We start from the raw sequence: 12,025 nt of genomic DNA, 5'->3' as shown, positions 1-12,025 counted from the left end.
AGCTCCTGCAGCAAGGAGATCACCTTGTTGGTCACCAGTTTGCTCTCTTCCAAAGACTTGGCCCGAATCAGCCAGTCATCCAAGTATGGTGCACCAGGATCCCATCTCTTCTCAACCGGTATTGATAATGGTGACTCAGCACCACAAAGCGCAGAAAACGTTGGTGCTCCAAATGGATGGGAATATGAAGGTAGGCTTCGGACAGATCCAGGGTGATCAGAAATTCTCTCACCTACATGGCCATTATCACAGAATGCAAGGTTTCCTTGCAAAAATGAGTCACCCGCAGATGACGGTTGACATCTTGAGGACCAGGATGGTACAAAGGGAACCTTCCTTCTTGGGCACAACAAAATAGATGGAATAGCGCCCTGTATTTTCCTGAGACGTGGGTACGAGAACCACATCCCTCAGCTGCAGGAGCCGAAGAAGCGTAGACTCCACTGCCTGCTTCTTCTGCAGGGAGTGGCAAGGAGACATCATGAATACATCCCAAGGAATGCTGCGAAATTCCAGTGCATACCCTTCCCGTATCACTTCCAGGACCCATTGATCCGATGTGATCTCGGCTTATCTTTGATAAAAGAGAGATAGGGGGACACCTATCACCTCCTCCTGAAAGTGGGTTGGCAAACCTTCATTGGGAAGCTTGGGATGGTCCACCACCCGAGCCCGCTCCTCTCTTGGACTGTCAGGAACTAAAGGACTAAGACTCACCAAAAGGCCAAGTCCTCTGAAAGGCTGGGTTCTTGTAGGGATGAGAACGCTTGAAGCCTTTGAGACGACCCCTAACAGAAAAAGGGTGCTGCAATTGCTTCTTATCCTCTGGTAACAGGGGAACTGGAGATTCGCCCCACTTACTCGCCAGCTTTTCCAACTTGCTCCCAAACAAGAGTGAGCCTTTAAAAGGCATTTTAGTGAGATTAGCTTTGGATTCTGCGTCAATTGACCAATACTGCAACCATAGCTGACGTCTTGCTGCCACCACCGAAGCCACTCCTCTGGCCGAGGTACGGACCACATCACAACCTGCGTCTGCCAAAAAGGCAGCTGCAGGTTCCATAACTGCTCTGGAATTCAACCCCTGACAGAGAAGCAGGCAAGAATGTGCCACATGAGTGCAACAGGAAGCAATTTGCAAGGTCATTGCCACTGCATCAAAGCCCTGTTTAAGGATAGATTCAATCCGCCTATCATGCATATCATTCAAGGCCGCTCCTCCCTCCACGGGGATAGTCTGCTTAGAGATAGCACAGACAAATGCATCCACTTTGGGAAACTGCAAATGCTCTCTCACAGCTGAATCCAGAGGGTATAGCTCTTCCAATGCCCGACCCCCTTTGAAACTTGCCTCCAGGGCATCCCATTCAAGATCAATCGATTCTTGAATGGCATCCATAACAGTAAAAAAGAAAGAGGCTTTACACATGGAAACCAAAATAGGATTCCTCCTTGGCTCTGACATAGAATCTGCCCCAGGCACTCCCAGCATTTTCAAGGTCTGGGAAATTAGGGCCAGAAGTTCATCTCTATGTAAGAACAGTAATATGGTTCAATACGGCTCCAAAACAGGAGGAGTCTCCCCATCTTCCAAGAAACCAGGATCCGCCTCATCATCCGTGCCATCTGGGTCCCCACCAGGGATACCCGTGGCGAATTGAGCCGAGCCAAGGCGCTTAACTATATTGGAAGAGGGAGGGACCACTGGCTGAGGGTCCAACCTGACAGGAGAGGGCAAAGCTGAGGACTGCGCCTGAACAAAGGCCGGTAAACCCTGAAAAAACTCCACCCAAGAAAAAGCAGCCAGGTCCAGACCAAACCCCGAAGGTACTGGAGTGGGTCCAACTGAACTGCCTTCTCCTGTGGAGGAGCCAGTCAAGGGAGTACCAAAATCTGGCGCACTTCCAGCCAAAGTCGTAACCAGGCCATCATCAGAGTAGGAGGATCCAGGCTTAGCAAAATCCGAAGAAGACAACTCTCCCTGAGCATCTGAACAGCGCTGACATATGTTTGAAGACAGGTTAGGCTGAGAAGCCCTAATATGATAGGCAACACAAAGAGAAAGGCACTTAGGCTTCTTGTTTACTGGCACCATAAGCAGCGGTAACTGTGCGTTCAAATGGTTTGCGCTTAAAAAAGTTGCACACGCAAAATCAAGGTGCTCTGGAATTTAGTGCGGCAAGGTGCACGCACTACTAGTGTGCCCAGCTGGAACGTATCACCATGCCCAAAAAAGTTGTGCACGCAAACGTTGCGCCTAGCACGGTGCGCACAATGCGTGCCGCCCTACACACACCAACATCCTGTAGAGGGCAGTAAGTAACGCACAGGAGCATGCGAAAACGCCGCCGCGGCCTACCATGTGGTGTGCTGATAAAAGCCCACCATGGGATCTAGCCCACTGGGGCCACTCAACCACTAGGCTCCCAGTTCCCCTAACTCCAGTGGAAGCGGGAATGATGTCGGAATGGCGGGCCAAGCACGAAGACCAAAGGAAGACCTAAAAAACCCCTGTCTGTCTCTGTAATTTTTTTTTTTTTAAACCTACGGAGCTCAGCACTTACCACCTGAGTACAGAGATAGTCTCCGGCTGCGGGAGAAGACGGCATGAGCCATCACCGTCGCGCTCTGCTTCCTGCACCCGCTGCCTTTCAGCTGCATAAGCAGCAAAGTCAACACTGGGAACCGGCTACCGGACCAAGGCACACCTCTGAGGTACCATGGAAATCACTTCAGAAATTTCTCAACTGGGGAAGGGACCTTTAGGTATCACCACGTAAGAGCGGGGCTTTCATTACTCAATTTAAAATTCTCCTTCCAAAATTCACTGCAATCCCCATAGGGAGATGCACATCCACCATCTGCTGGAGACGGAGAATACTGGCAGGCTGGGGTCACTGCAGGGTTATGTATACTGTGACGTCAGCTTGCTCCATCTCCATCTGCTGGCCCACTGAGTCCATCTGTCTACATGCTAGGAAAGCATTAATATTTGAAAAAATGTGAAAAAAGAGTTGGCAATCTCAGTTTAGCGTCCAATGAAGATCTGGAAATTCCACTAAAACCTCCCTCCCAGTGTGGCACAAACTGGGACCTGTACTCTCATCCCTAGAGATGACCCTTCCAGAGCACAATGGCAGAGTGATCTGTTCCATTGATGCTCAGCCTGTTCCATTGATGCTCAGCCTGATTTCCAGGACTGTCACTTAAGTACTATTCACAACCATGAAGTTTCTAGAAAATTAAGAAGGAGTTGTTTTGTATTGCCTTAATGCCAACTTACTTTGTCCCACAATATTTTTTTAGTAAACTGTATTGCATTTTCATGACAATTGAACACAACCAACATCAAAGAATGTATATAAAATTAAGGACAGCCTGTAGGAGCTAACCACTTGTTATGGTAACCAGATTTTGTAAGCTAAACTAATTTTTTTTTGCTTTCCTCTTGGTTTCTTCCTTAACTTTCAGCCAATCTGTTTGAGGTTATTACTGCTGTTGTCAAGGGATCAGCAATTTAGAGAGTGAAAGGTCAGAGATAATTAGGAGTTGGGTGGCCTGAGGAAATCTGATGGCAGGAATGGCGCAAGGGACAGGGAATTAGCTCCCCGTGGTATCGTTGCAGCGTTCCCTTCCTGGTGTGGTGAACATAAGCTGGTGCCAAACACAAGGCATCAGTTTTTAAAGGGCTCCTTCTTTCCCCACCTCCAAGCTATTATTTGTGCAGTCCAGTGAGGATGTGCGTGGAGCTAAACCACCTTGAGGGCTTAACCAATGAAAAAATGAATAGCCAACTCAAGAACAATCCCTTTACTTGTTCTGTTTCATGTACAACTAAATAACCCTACTGGCATGTAAACTACAAAGAAAAAAATGACTACTGGAAGTTGTGACCCTCGAAACAGATAATAAGACAAACAGAAGATAACAAAGTTTCCTGGTTGGCTAACATCCTCCTACGCAGCTGTCAGAAGAAAAAAAATACAATATTTCATGTGTGATATACACACACACACTTTTTATTACATTGCTGGTCAAGTTGATAGAAAATCTGTGGTTCAAGACTAGCCTTGATTGCTTAATGATTCTTTCTACGTGATAATCCCAGGGGAGGTGAAAAACACTGTCCAACTGAAGCCAATTCTGCAACAGCAGAAAAAACCCCATCCTTCCTAGTCCCAGATATGGCAATCAGCTCGGAACTGCTGAATTCCTATTTCCTTTAGCGTGCAGCTATATCATCGTAACCACCAATATCTTTATCTTCAAAATCTTGCCCTGTCTATTTTTTAATTGATTTAATGTATTTGTAACAGCTATTACTGGAAAAAGCTTTCAAAATTGGACAATTTGAGGAAAAAATAATCCTCTTTATTTTGACAGTGGTGAAATTGTTTACCCCCTTGTTTAGGTTTTTTTGTTTTTTTTTTTAACTCTTTATTTAATCAATTTTTTCAGGCATACAAGCAATAATATACCATATCAAGACAAGTACCAAAATAGGTAGGGGGAAAAAAGGACCAAAGTATACAATCAAATGAAAAGCATAAATACAAAAAAAGAGACATTTATTATTTAAAAAGAAAGAGAGGCTAAGCATAACGTTTATGACAAATGCCCCATATCACATTATATTTAAAGAATTGACCATTCAAGGCATAGCGAAGTTTGTCAAGATCAGCCACTACTCGCACCTGGGCTCTCCAGTATTCCACGCTGGGGCTAAACTTCCAGAAGGTGGCAATTGTGAGTCTAGTGGCTAACAATAGTTGAGTTATCAATTTACGACATTTTAGAGGTATTAATGAGCCAGTCCATCTCCCCAGAAGCACCAATAAGGCCGTAATTTGCACAGAAAGACCCAAAATATCCGCTATTTTCTGCGTGATCTACAACCAATACGGTTGCAACACCAGGCAGGACCACCACATGTGCTTATAAGAGCCACTCCCCCCACAGCCGCGCCAACATAAGGGACTTGCCCCAGATATAAATTTAAAATAGTATGTCGGTGTACGGTACATTCTATGTAATAGTATAACCATAATTCAGTAGGCCGTGTACAAATTGAGACATGTTGTGCAGCCTGCCAGATGGTCTTCCAGGCTCTAGCATCTAGATTCACCCCCAAATCTACATACCAAGCTTCAATCAAAGAGGGTGAGGTGGTAAGACCATATTTCTCTGCAAGGATACCTCTGTATAATAGGGCGATCCCTTTTCTTTTAGCATCTGTGTCACTCAGATACCGTTCTACACCATTCAACTGCCTTAAGGGCTCAGCCAGATTAAAGTGTTGCTGAAGTGCTCTCCTCAGCTGAAAAAAAGGAGGCACACGATTCCAAATCCAGCTCAAACCCACTCTCAAGCTCAGAAAAATCCATAAAAATGTCATCATCCCATAGTTGAGAGAGAAAGACCAACCCCTTATCCATGTCCTGAAAACAGGTGAGAAGGTACAACTGGCCAAACCTGGGTTTTCATAAATTGGTACAATAGGGGACAACTGCTCCCCATCCGTTTCTAAACATTTCTGTACCTGGCTCCAAACCGAGAGCATATGAGCAAGTATGGGACTAGTTCTGCCTATTTTACACCTCAATGGAGATGTAGGAGCAAGAAATGGAAGAGTGGCTAAGTTAACTAACTCGGCTTGCTCCTTCTCTAAACCCAACCACGATACATCCCCTCCATGCAGCCATTCATGCACGCCGACCAATCTGGCTGCCCAATAATAAAGACGAACACTGGGCAAATGCCCCATATCACATTATATTTAAAGAATTGACCATTCAAGGCATAGCGAAGTTTGTCAAGATCAGCCACTACTCGCACCTGGGCTCTCCAGTATTCCACGCTGGGGCTAAACTTCCAGAAGGTGGCAATTGTGAGTCTAGTGGCTAACAATAGTTGAGTTATCAATTTACGACATTTTAGAGGTATTAATGAGCCAGTCCATCTCCCCAGAAGCACCAATAAGGCCGTAATTTGCACAGAAAGACCCAAAATATCCGCTATTTTCTGCGTGATCTACAACCAATACGGTTGCAACACCAGGCAGGACCACCACATGTGCTTATAAGAGCCACTCCCCCCACAGCCGCGCCAACATAAGGGACTTGCCCCAGATATAAATTTAAAATAGTATGTCGGTGTACGGTACATTCTATGTAATAGTATAACCATAATTCAGTAGGCCGTGTACAAATTGAGACATGTTGTGCAGCCTGCCAGATGGTCTTCCAGGCTCTAGCATCTAGATTCACCCCCAAATCTACATACCAAGCTTCAATCAAAGAGGGTGAGGTGGTAAGACCATATTTCTCTGCAAGGATACCTCTGTATAATAGGGCGATCCCTTTTCTTTTAGCATCTGTGTCACTCAGATACCGTTCTACACCATTCAACTGCCTTAAGGGCTCAGCCAGATTAAAGTGTTGCTGAAGTGCTCTCCTCAGCTGAAAAAAAGGAGGCACACGATTCCAAATCCAGCTCAAACCCACTCTCAAGCTCAGAAAAATCCATAAAAATGTCATCATCCCATAGTTGAGAGAGAAAGACCAACCCCTTATCCATGTCCTGAAAACAGGTGAGAAGGTACAACTGGCCAAACCTGGGTTTTCATAAATTGGTACAATAGGGGACAACTGCTCCCCATCCGTTTCTAAACATTTCTGTACCTGGCTCCAAACCGAGAGCATATGAGCAAGTATGGGACTAGTTCTGCCTATTTTACACCTCAATGGAGATGTAGGAGCAAGAAATGGAAGAGTGGCTAAGTTAACTAACTCGGCTTGCTCCTTCTCTAAACCCAACCACGATACATCCCCTCCATGCAGCCATTCATGCACGCCGACCAATCTGGCTGCCCAATAATAAAGACGAACACTGGGCAAAGCCATACCATGCTGAACTTTGGGAAACCATAATGCACTCAATTTCAATTTCGCCCGTCACCACTTCCAAACAAATTTGGCCATTTCCCTATGTAAATCAACAAAAGCCTGAGCAGGCACATTACATGGGTGGTGCTGAAAAAGATAAAGCAACTTAGGCAATATTGTCATTTTAAGCAAATGAATCCTACCCGCCCATGAGACTGACAAATGATCCCAATCCGCCAGGCTCTGTTTGATATGATTCAGCATGGGACCATAATTTTGACAATAAAGGTCACCAGAGCTTTTTAGTGACTTGGATGCCAAGATATTTAAAACCAATTTCAACGCTGCAGAAAACGGATAGACAAGCTGGCAAAGGAAATCTATTATCAAAAGGTAACAATTCTGATTTATCAAAATTGATCTTATACCCAGAAAGCCTTCCGAATTCCTGAGCAATGGCAGACAGTGCAGGGCCAGACATTCTCGGCACAGTTAAGTAAATCAACACATTGTTGGCATAGAGAGATATCTTATGCATGTGCCCCCCCAAGGTGTATACCCTGAATCAAAGGGTTCTGGCAATCACCCTGGCCAGGGGTTCAATGGCCAAATTAAAGAGTAGGGGGGGATAATGGGCATCCCTGCATAATACCCCTTCCAATCTGAAAAAAAGAGGAGAGATGGCCCACCTGGGTCATAATGTCCAAAAGAAAAGGCCATGACAGCCTATCAAAGGCCTTTTCTGTATCTAAGGACAGTACAAGGCCAGAAATACATTTTTGCTTAGTCTAGTGAAACCCCATTCTTTGGTTTGTCGCTGCTTTAAAAAATGCCCCTCCTATCCCTATGCAGTATTTGTATAATGTAATTAGATAATTTCCTAATGTCAATAACTCAAGTGTGGGCAATCTTTCAGTGTATGTATATAATGTATTCAGCAGAAAACATACAGAAATGTATATATACTCACAAATATATAATACATAAGAAGAAAATTCAGGTGTCTGCCCCTGATGTCCACTCAGCCTTCTCCCCAAGTAGATAATGGGATAAGCAGGACACAGGATGCAGAAAATCAGGGGTGACAGCTCATGAAACCTGGATGAAACAAAATCTTGCAAGATCAGACTACTACCACTACTTAACATTTCTATAGCGCTACTTGACATATGCACTGCTGTACAAACACATAAGAGACAGTCCCTGCTCACTAGAGCTTACAATCTAATCAAGACAAATATACACATCAAGAGTCTTGGGGAGTTTCATATAAGGCATTGGTTTTAAATTAGTTAATGAGACTGAAGGCGGACAATCAGGTTTAAGATTTAAAAGCAGCCTCAAAAAGGTGGGTTTTTAGATGGGATTTAAACAAGGCGAGAGAGGGAGCCTGAGGAAGTCTTTTCCAAGCACATGCTGCAGCCAGGTGGGAAAGCACAAAGTCAGGAATTGGCAATAGAGGAGAAGGGCACGGATAGGAGTGACTTATCCGATGAGTAGCGTGCATGAGGAGGGATGTACAGAGAGATAAGAGAGGAGAGGTGGGGAGGCGCTGCAGAATGAAGGCATTTGTAGGTGAGAAAGAGGAGCTTGAACTGTATGCGGGAGCGGATAGGGATCCAATGCAGTGACTTCAGAAGAGGGGATACGTGCAACTAAATTTAGGACAGATTGCAGAAGAGTGAGGTGGCTCGCCGGGAGACCTGAGGAGCAGACTGCAACAGTCTAAGCGGGAGGCAATGAAAGAGTGGATAAGGGTAGTGTGTTCAGAAAGGAAAGAATGGATTTTGGCAATGTTATAAAGAAAGAAACGACACATTTTAGCAGTGTTTTGGATATGGGTAGAGAAGAAGAGAGAGGAATCGAAGATGACTCCTAGGTTATGGGCTGAGGGGTACCAGGAGGATTACTGTGTTATACAGAGAAATAGAGGAGGATGGGGGGGAGGGGGGGAGGGGAGATAAGGCGTTTTCTCTTGGCCATGTTGAGTTTAAGGTGGCAGTGGGCCATCCAGGCAGCAATGTTAGACAAGCAGGCTGGGGTCTGGGACTGGCCTTCTGATGAAATTTCTGGTGCCGAGAGGTAAATCGGGGAGTCGTCAGCATAAAAACGGTATTGAAACCCATGAGAGGAAATCAGAGCACCAAGGGAATTAGTATACAGAGAGAAGACAAACACGGAACTGGCACACAGCCCTTTGAAACCTGGGGATAGAGACTAACAGGTGAATTATCAAAGGAGATTACACGTGGAAATGTAACTTGCTATCACAGCAATTTTCAAAAGCCACTTAACCACATTAAATGCACTTACGTGGGCAAAACCTATGAACAATTCATTGGCATATATCGCAGCAATTTTCAAAAGCCCACCTACAGGGGGTAAAGTGCATTTTCACATGTGAAACCCAGTTTAAAGCACGTAAATGCTTTTGAAAATCAGGCCCTTAGCGCAGTGTGAAATCTAATGCACATCGTTACGTGACAATAACAGGGCAATTATATCTCATAACACTGTCTCCAGCCTTCTCTCTCGCATCCTTCTGTACCTGCTCTATGTGCACTTGCATATTGTCCCTGCTTTGGTTGTTATCAGCTTTTCTGGGAGGTGACTGCAGGCATACACAGTGGCTTCATTAAGCAGCTTTTCCTCTCAGCCTCCCTCCTCCTCACTTCATATCATGGCCCCCTTGTCCATGAGTTTCTTATTCTATGTAAGATGCTACCTAATTATGTCAGTGAGACTATAATTTATTCAGTGGAGAGCAGGCAGAAACATTAATTAAATACTGCAAGCATATATGCGTTAAGGAAGCAAGGAAAGGCTGGAGTCATTTAACTAGGACAGGTGTGAACATCAGGTAGGAAACAAGCTGTTACATGCCCAGACTTTATCATTACATTTAGGTACACAGCATCAACAACATATCAGACAAGTCAAAACCTACACGGGGCGTTAAGATCGTCTAACTTCAGAAGGGGCCTGATTAAAAGCATTTACCGAAGAGCTGATATCAATGGATTAAAAAATGCAGGCGTCATCCAGGAACGCAGGCTCCTGGACAAAAAAAAATAAAAATCCAAAACCTTCTGTATAAAATGAGCAATCCCCATAAAATATGAAATTAATTAAAAGAAAACTAACAAGGTACCTTTACAAGGCTTTCAGGACCACTAAGTGACCTGAGGAAAGGAAAACTTACATCAGTCTTGCACAGTTATTACCTCTAACCAACTGCTGGTTTTGTTTAATCATAATTTGGATTTTTACATATTTTTGAGCCCGCCTTTCCAAATAATAAGCAAGGCAGCTTACAGCATTATTAGAATTCAGATACAAAAAGTCCCTTCCCCAGAGAGCTTACAATCTAAGTGGGTACCTGAGGCAATGGGAGATAAGGTGACTGTCTAAGGACACAAAGAGAGTCTGGGGGGGGGGAGGGGGAGGGAAAGTGGGATTTGAATCCTGGGTTCCCTGGTACTCAGTTGATTGCCCTAACCAATAGGCCACTCCTCTACCGTTTACTTAAATCCATGTGTATTTTAATGCAGTAACTGAATAAATAATTGATTTTTAGTTAGCAAAGACCAATAGACAGAAGATCATACAACACAAAGGTCTATTTTTCTAAATTGACTTTTTTTTTAAACCAGTTTTAATGATACACAATTCATATAATACAAAAACCCCATTACACACTTTTACAAACACTGTGCAATATTTTACAAAATTCTGCTTAACAGAAATATTGTAATAGAAACAAAATGCTATTACAGTTTATGATGATCAGTTAGTACAGACAGCACTAATGTCCACTAGATTGCTGAAGTTTGGATTTAAGATTTAATTACTTGCTTTTCCAAATTAGGGTTCAAGACAAGTTACAAATTCAAGTATAGTTAGTAGATCCCTGGCCCAGACAGCTTACAATCTAAGAGGATAACTTTCCTACAAATGGCTGCATATACAGTATGTGTGTATATGGTTATGAGCAGATATACACAAGTGTTTTACAACCCGTGCATACGATATACATGTGTTTTATGAAATATGTGTATCTCTACCCACACGCGTTTGAGGCTTATATGCAAATTCATGCAGTGCACTGAAATGATGTACATCAATGCACTGAACTTGGATATTTTTCTTATTTTAAAAATATATGTGCGTATATTTTATGCATGAAAGTAAACTAGGACTTGCTCGCATAAGTTGGCCAATTTTAAAACTTGTGCATGTAAATGAAATTAACCAGTTTACCAATGAGTCCATCGGTTTGCCCAATCCTCCAGGTTATCGAGACCTTCCTGGTTCTTCCCTGTTGATTGTGGTGGGGCTGCGCTGCTTTTCCACTTACTGAGGCCCTACCGACCATGCTATTTATTTTGGCAGGTCCACACTGCTGAGGAGAAGAAAGAGTGCGCCCTGCCTTGGCAAAAGAAGTCAAAGGCCAAAGCTAGGTTGGAAGTCATTCCCTTGGCTGCAGGGACTGAAGAAGATTGCCGTTGCTTCAAGAGGGGAGTGAGAGAGAGAGCATGTGTGTATATGAGAATGAGAGCATGTGTGTTCGTGACAGTGAAAGAGAGCATGTGTGTGGGAGAGTGAGAGACAGCATGTGGATATGAGCCTGGGAGAGTGAGAGATAGCATGTGGATATGAGTGTGGGAGAGAGAGAGCATGTGTGTATATGAGAATGAGAGCATGTGTGTTCGTGACAGTGAAAGAGAGCATGTGTGTGGGAGAGTGAGAGACAGCATGTGGATATGAGCCTGGGAGAGTGAGAGATAGCATGTGGATATGAGTGTGGGAGAGAGAGAGCATGTGTATTCGTGACAGTGAAAGAGAGCATGTGTGTGGGAGAGTGAGAGATAGCATGTGGATATGAGTGTGGGAGAGAGAGAGCACATATGTGGGAGAGAGAGCATGTGTGTATATGAGAATGAGAGAGCATGTGTGTTCGTAACAGTGAAAGAGAGCATGTGTGTGGGAGAGTGAGAGATAGCACGTGGATGTGTGTGTGGGAGAGAGAGAGATAGCACGTGGATATGAGTGTGGGAGAGAGAGAGATAGCACGTGGATATGAGTGTGGGAGAGTGAGAGATAGCACGTGGATATGAGTGTGGGAGAGAGAGAGCACATAT

Source organism: Rhinatrema bivittatum, chromosome 9 (assembly GCF_901001135.1).
Source record: "Rhinatrema bivittatum chromosome 9, aRhiBiv1.1, whole genome shotgun sequence".
NCBI lineage: Eukaryota > Metazoa > Chordata > Amphibia > Gymnophiona > Rhinatrematidae > Rhinatrema > Rhinatrema bivittatum.
This window is presented reverse-complemented; position numbering follows the sequence as displayed.